General features: G+C 38.4%; 1 pseudogene across 1 annotated transcript; it reads left to right on the top strand.

Moving 5' to 3' along the window:
• The first annotated feature begins 345 nt into the window (after nt 1-345).
• On the top strand, nt 346-3,049 carry LOC308344357 (cytoskeleton-associated protein 2-like; annotated as a pseudogene). The gene is made up of 3 exons: nt 346-381; nt 1,076-1,933; nt 2,092-3,049. The product of its transcript is annotated as a cytoskeleton-associated protein 2-like (transcript).
• The last annotated feature ends 4,228 nt before the right edge of the window (nt 3,050-7,277 follow it).

The following is a 7,277-nucleotide window of genomic DNA, read 5'->3' as shown; positions in this document are numbered from 1 at the left end:
GGTTAGGCAATGATGTCTTGGACATGAAACCATGTCCAAGCAAAAGCGAAAATGAATATATGAAAGCGAAAATATCACAACGTAACAATACCAAAAACACCTGTGCATCAAGCTGCAGACAGGCTTCATAGCCAACAAAGTGAGGGCCACTTCTGCTCACCAGACTGCCCACAGAAGTCACGCTGAAACTTGTAACAGCAGGGCCTGCGGCCACCCTGCCCACCAGCATGCCTAAAGCAGTTGCAACAAGGCTTTGCAACTGGCAGGGCTTTGCAGCCATCGGGGCCAAGGCTATCCCTGCCCGCCAACGCACCTGCAGCAGTCCCAGCCATCCCACATGTCACTATGGCCATAGCAGCTGAAGGTATCTTACAACAGAAGGTCACACGTAGCCCAGCAGGGGAAATTTCGAGAACACCTGCCTCTACCAGTTAAGAAGGCTATCATTGCTCTTGGCCCCACAGGAAATCCTCGTAAGACCATTCTTTTAAGGCCAGGAGACATAATTAAACTACCTAATACATAGAAACCAACAGACAGGCAAAATGAAAAAACAGAAGAATATTTGTTCATGCCAAATCTCTCAACAAAGTGGGTTTAGAGGGAGCATACCTCAACATAATAAAGGCCATATATGAAAAATATGAAAAACCTATAACTGGGGCACCTGGGTGGCTCAGTGGGTTAAAGCCTCTGCCTTGGGCTCAGGTCAGGATCTCAGGGTCCTGGGATCAAGCCCCACATCGGGCTCTCTGCTCAGCAGGGAGCCTGCTTCCCTTCCTCTCTCTCCGCCTGCCTCTCTGCCTACTTGTGATCTCTGTCTGTCAAAAAAATAAATAAAATCTTAAAAAAAAAAAAAGAAAAGAAAAACCTATAACCAATCTCATATCCAATGGTGAAAAACTGAAAGCTTTTTCTCTAAGATCAAAACAAAGAATAAGATAAAGCTTCCAAAAAATAACTATACGAAACAAAGATAAACAATTTACCTGATAGAGACCCGAGACGCATCCCCCTCTGGAAGCAGCCATGGGCTCCCAGCCGTGCCTCAGGAGCTACACTGCCCCCCAGCTAGAGGGCTCAGCCTACATTCAGAAAACAAAGGAGACAAAAACTCAGGGAATATATATTAAAAAGAAAAGCTTTTTTTGCATACAAACAGGAAGATTACATACCCAGTAGTAGAGACCAGAAAGTGATGAACTCTGAGGGCCAAGTCCACAAAGAGACAAAAGTTCTGAAATTTAAAACAAAAATGGCTGGTAAAGAAAATGTCAGTAGACCTCCTGGGAACAAAAATCATATAACAATGAGAAAAAATTGTATTCCTTTAAGACCTTCTAATGAATCAACCAATTCAACCATAGCGAATTGACTCTACATAATTTTGAAGATAATAATCAAATGGGACAATCCATACCAACTAAAGATGACCCTCAATATCAACACATGACATTAAGCCAAGTGTTTCATTTTAAAAACAACAATAAAAAGGAACAAATAGCCACAGAAAAACCAAAGCAAGATGCTAACATGCCCGAGAAGTTTGTGCTTGGGTCTTACCATGGCCAAATTGTTCAGTCTAAGATTAATTCATTTAGAAAGCCTCTGCCAGTAAGAGATGAGAGTTTGGCAACAACGAGGAAACCTTCATCTGCTGTCCCTAAAGCCCCAGAGCCTCCACCCACAGACACCTGCGGTGTGACCATGAAAAGTGATAGAGCCACAAACACCGGTGACCACCACTAAACCTGGGAGCACGGCATCTTAGGACAGACAGCTGGTGCGGCCTCCCAGCAGAAGTCACAGCGACAGTGCTCAGGGCGCTGTGAAACAGGGCCTCGGGAGAACCACCGCCAACATTACGATCTGGAAAGGGCTTGGGAGAATGAATTACTGCAATCAAACACGGTTTCATCTAGTGCCAAAACCGGTTCTCAGGATGCAGAGAGAAGGAAGACACTGTCAATAAGCCTGACCTCTGAAACTCTAGCCAAGCCTGCTGCATTTTCTAACACCAAACTGATACTGAAATCAAAAAGCACTGACCCTTGCAGACACATTATAGCAAAAGCAACTCTTGATAGATAGGCTCAGCCCAAAGAAACAGCAGAAGAGAGAAAAACTCGTCTGAGTGAGTGGAAAGCTGGCAAAAGAAAAGTGCTGAAAATGCCTCCTAGCTCAGTGGTTACTCAGCCTGAGCGTGAAGGGCAGAACAAAAACTTAGCTAGGTCCTTTTGGACGATCATGGCAGAAGATGAGCAAAGATTATTTACTGAAAAAGTAAACAAGACATTTTTGGAATGCCTAAACCTGATTAATGAGAGATGCCAAAAGAAGAAATATTGGCCATACTGAATGACCTGATTAAAAATATTCCAGATGCCAAAAAACTTGTTAAATATTGGCTATGCCTTGCACATATTGAACCACTCATAAGTCCTATCGAAAATATTATCACAATGTCTGAGAAAGCTGTTCTGGCAGGGGATCAGCCTATTGAAGAAATGCAACACGCAACTGCAGATATTCTAACAATGAGGAGTCAAGATAAAGTGAAATATGGAGAAAAGGTTGAGCTTGTGTAGCTAAGGGATACATTCAGGAAGTCAACAGTGAGGATGTGAGTGTTAATTTAGAGTCAGGAAGACCAGAAATGTGGTATTTCAAGACAGTGAAAAAGAGGAAGATGACAAAACAAAAGATCCAGCCAATGATGCTAAAACCCCCAGTTTAGAAACCAGGGAGAGCTGCCTAATTAAATATAATGTGTCTATTACACCATACCTACAAAATGTAAAAAAAGAAGATACAGTTTGATAACACAGATATTGCATTTAAAGAGCTAAAGTTTCTAACACCAGTTAGATGTTCTTGGCGTATTCACGAGAAGAATTCTAAATTGCCAGATATGTTAAAAGACTATTATCCATGTGTGTCTTCATTGGAGCAGTTAACAGAGTTGGGAGGTGAAACTGATGCTTTTGTGTGCCATCATAATGCCGCACTATGCCTGATGTACTCAGAGACTGCAGCACAAGAGAAATAAAGTGATGATAAGGAATGGCGGCGGAGGCAGGGAACAATTTACTTGATTAAAGAGTTCAAAGTAATGGTCATAAAATGCTTACTGAACTTGGGAAAAGAATGGACGAATACAGTAAGAACTTTAGAAAACATTAAAAATTGCCAATAAGAGCTGAAGAATATGATAGAAATAAAAAATTCATTACAGAAAATAAAGAGCAGATTAGAGGATACAGAAAAAAAGATCAAACATCTGGAAGACAGGGTAGTGGAAATCACCCAAACTGAACAATGAAAAGAAAACCTAACTTTAAAAATGAAAATACTTTCAGGGATCTCTGGGACAACATCAAGCGTACTAACATTGCATTATAGGGGTCTCAGTAGGAGGAGAGAAAGAGAATGGGGCAAAAAAAAAAAAAAAATTGAAGAAATAGATCTTAAAACTTTCTTAACCTGAAGAAGGAAACAGACATCTAGGTTCAAGAAACACAGAGTCCCAAACAAAATGAACCCAAAGAGATGCACACCAACACATAATATAAGTGAATTCATGGAAATGAAAAAAAGCTGGGGTAGCAAAACATCAAATAAAAGAGACTTTAAAACAAAGACTATAACAAGAAACCAAGAAAGGCACTGCAGTATGTTAACTACCTTGAATTTAAATAAACACTTGAAATTAAAAAAGAGAGATATTATATAATAATGAAGAAATCAATCCAACAAGAAGCTACAACATTAATAAATATTTAGGCTTCATACCTAAGTATGAAGCAAATTTAACAGAGGCAGAGGGAGAAATTGACAGTAACATAATAATAGTTTATATAATAATAATAGCTTATATAATAATTGCCCATAATAATGGGCAATTCAAAGCCACTTATTTATTTATTTTTATTAACATATAATGTATTATTTGCCCCAGTAGTACAGGTCTGTGAATCATCAGGTTTACACACTTCACAGCACTCACCATAGCACATACCCTCCCCAGTGTCCATAACCCAACCACCCTCTGCCTACGCCCCTCCCCCGAGCAACCCTCAGTTTGTTTTGTAAGATTAAGGGTCTCTTATGGTTTGTATCCCTCCCTATCCCACCTTGTTTCATTTTTTCCTTCCCTACCCTCAAACCCCCCACTTTGCCTCTCAAATTCCTCATATCAGGGAGATCATATGATAATTGTCTTTCTAGTAGAAAGACTTTTAACACTCCCTTACATTAATGGATAGATCATCCAGAATGACTCATTAGACTGGATAGACCTAACAGATATATATAAAACATTCCATCCCAAAACAACAGAATATACATTCTTTCAAGTGTACCTGGAACATTCTCCAGGACAGGTCACATGTTAGGCCACAAGCAAGTCTTAGTAAATTTAAGAAGACTGAAATCATATTGTGCATTTTTCTGACTGCAAAGGTATGAAACTTAACATCAACCACACACACACACACACACACACACAAACTGGAAAAAAACACAAGCACATGGAAGGTAAACAACATGCTACCAAATAGCAAATGGGTCAATGAAAAAATGAAAGATGAAATCAAAAGATACTTGGAGAAAAATGAACATGAAAACACAACAGACCAAAATCTTTGGGATGCAGTGAAAGTGGTTCTAAGAGGGCCATTTATAGTGATATAGGCCTACCTCAGTAACAAGAAAAATCTCAAACTGTGTAACATTATACCTAAAGGAACTAGGAAAAAAAAAAAAGTCCAAGATGAGTAGAAGGAAAAAAAATAATAAAGATCAGAGCAGAAATAGGACTTAAAAAAAAAATAGAAAATATCGATGAAAATAACATTGGTTCTTTGAAAAGATGAATAAAATTAACAAACCTTTAGCCAGAAAAAATGAGAAAGGGCCTAAATAAATAAAAACATTGTAAAAAGAGAAGTTACAATAGACACCATGGAAATACAAAGGATTATCAGAAACTACTATGAACAATTATACACCAAAAAATTAGATGACCAAGAAAAAATAAATTTCTAGAAACATACACTGTTCTAAGACTTAATCAACAAGAAAGAGAAAATGTAAGAAGGGCAATTATTAATCATAAAGCTGAATTGGCAATCAAAAAACTCCAACAAATGAAAAATCCAAGACCAGATAGTTTTACAGGTCAATTCTACCAAACATTCAAAGAAGATTTATACCTATCCTTCTCCAACTCTCCCAGAAAATTGAAGAAAAACTTCTAAATTCATTTGGTGATGTTACCAAAACCAATCAAAGACACCACAAAAACAATACAAAAAAAAAAAAAAAGAAAGAAAACAAAAAGAAAAAGGAAAACAAACTACAGGCCAGTATCTCTAATGAACATAAATGTAAAAATCCTCAAAAAATATGAGCAAGCCACATTCAAAAATACAAAATACATTCTATTAGTGGGATTTATTGTAAGCATACAAAGATGGTTTAATATTTGCCACTTGATCAATATGATACACCACTTTAACAAAATGAAAATTGGCAATTAAAGCATTTGACAGAATTAATCCATTCATGCTAAATCTCTCAACAAAGTGTGTTTAGAGGGAGCATACCTCAACATAATAAAAGCCATATATGGAAAAACCCATAGCCAGTCTCATATTCAATGGTGAAAAATTGAAAGCTTTTTCTCTAAGATCAAGGACAAGATAGAGATATCCACCTCACCACTTTTATTCAACATAGTAGTGGAAATCTTAGCCATAGCAATCAGGCAAGAAAAAGAAAGAAGGCATCCAAATTGATAAGAAGTAAAACTGTTCATAGATGACATGATACTATACTATATATAGAAAATCCTAAAGGCTACACCAAAAAACTCTTCAAATTCATAAATGAGCTTGATACAGTAGCAGCTACAAATCAATATACAGAAATCTGTTGCATTTTTATACACTAATAACAAACTATCAGAGAAATTGAGAAAACTTTCCCATATGCAATTGTATCAAACAGAATAAAATACCTAGGAATAAATTTAACCAAGGAGGTGAAAGACCCTATTCTGAAAACCAAAAGATATTAAGGAAATTCAAAATGACCGAAAAAAATAAGTGGAAAGACGTGTCATGCTTATTGATTGGAAGAATCAATATTGTGAAAATGTTCATACTACCAAAGCCATCTATAGTCCAAAGCAATCCCTACAAAAATACCAATGGTATTTTTCATAGAAGTAGAACAAATAATACTAAAATTTGTGTGGAACCACTGAAGATTCTGAATAGCCAAAGCATCTTCAGAAAGAACAAAGCTGGAGGCATCATGCTCCAAGATTTCAAATTATGCCACAAAGCTATAGTAATCAAAACAGATAGGTACTGATAGTGTTCCAAGATGGCAACATCTTGGAACTCACCTCCGCCATGGACACTCGAAATATACACCTACTGATAGAGCAGTTCCTCCTGAAGGAGAACTGTTTGAATAGCTTCTATACAACCCAAGATGGAGAAACCACATAGAGAATGACAAGAAAAATGGAAACATGGTAACAAATGGAAATCCCCACCCCCAATGCTGAAAATTACAGCAGAGAGGGTCAATACTTAGCAACCAGGAGCAGATTGGTCTGCCCTGGAAAACAGTTTAAAAAAAGAAAAAAAGCTGCAGTTTAAAAGGGTAAGCTAGAATTTGAAGGAACTATCCTTAGAACCCTACCAAACGGTGAGGAAGATGCTGAAATCTTCTGGGTCCAAGGGGCTGGTGAAAGCCATGATTTATGCTCCCCCTCCATGTTGAGACCACAAACAGGAGCAGGGTTCCAAGTACCATAGCAAGCCTGTCACGTCAACAAGCAATAGTTCTCTATTCCATACAAGCACAGGATACCTTGGAGCATAGAAAATAAGCCACAATTTAAAAGAGCAACTAGAATATGAAGGAACTAGTCCTAGAGCCCTGCCACATGGTGGGGGAGCTACTGGAACTCCCTGGCTCAGAGTGCCTGGTGAACATCATGGTTTACTGCCCCTTCCCTTTGATAGCATAGTCAGGAATATGGTCTGGATGCCCTAGCTGGCCCACGGCCCCATTGAATCTCAGGCATCTATCCCATATACCAACCCCTGCCATCACATCAAGGTGGCTGACATGCCACACACCTGGACAACCCTGGTCAGTGCTCACTACAGCTTCACCTTTTGGGCTAAGATGACACAGGTGCAGAGTACCATGAACACTAATCCATATCATTTAAGTGACCCATATAACTTAAGCTCCAG

This window comes from Martes martes (genome assembly GCF_963455335.1).
Source record: "Martes martes genome assembly, chromosome: 6".
Taxonomy (NCBI): Eukaryota; Metazoa; Chordata; class Mammalia; order Carnivora; family Mustelidae; genus Martes; species Martes martes.
This window is presented reverse-complemented; position numbering and strand designations above follow the sequence as displayed.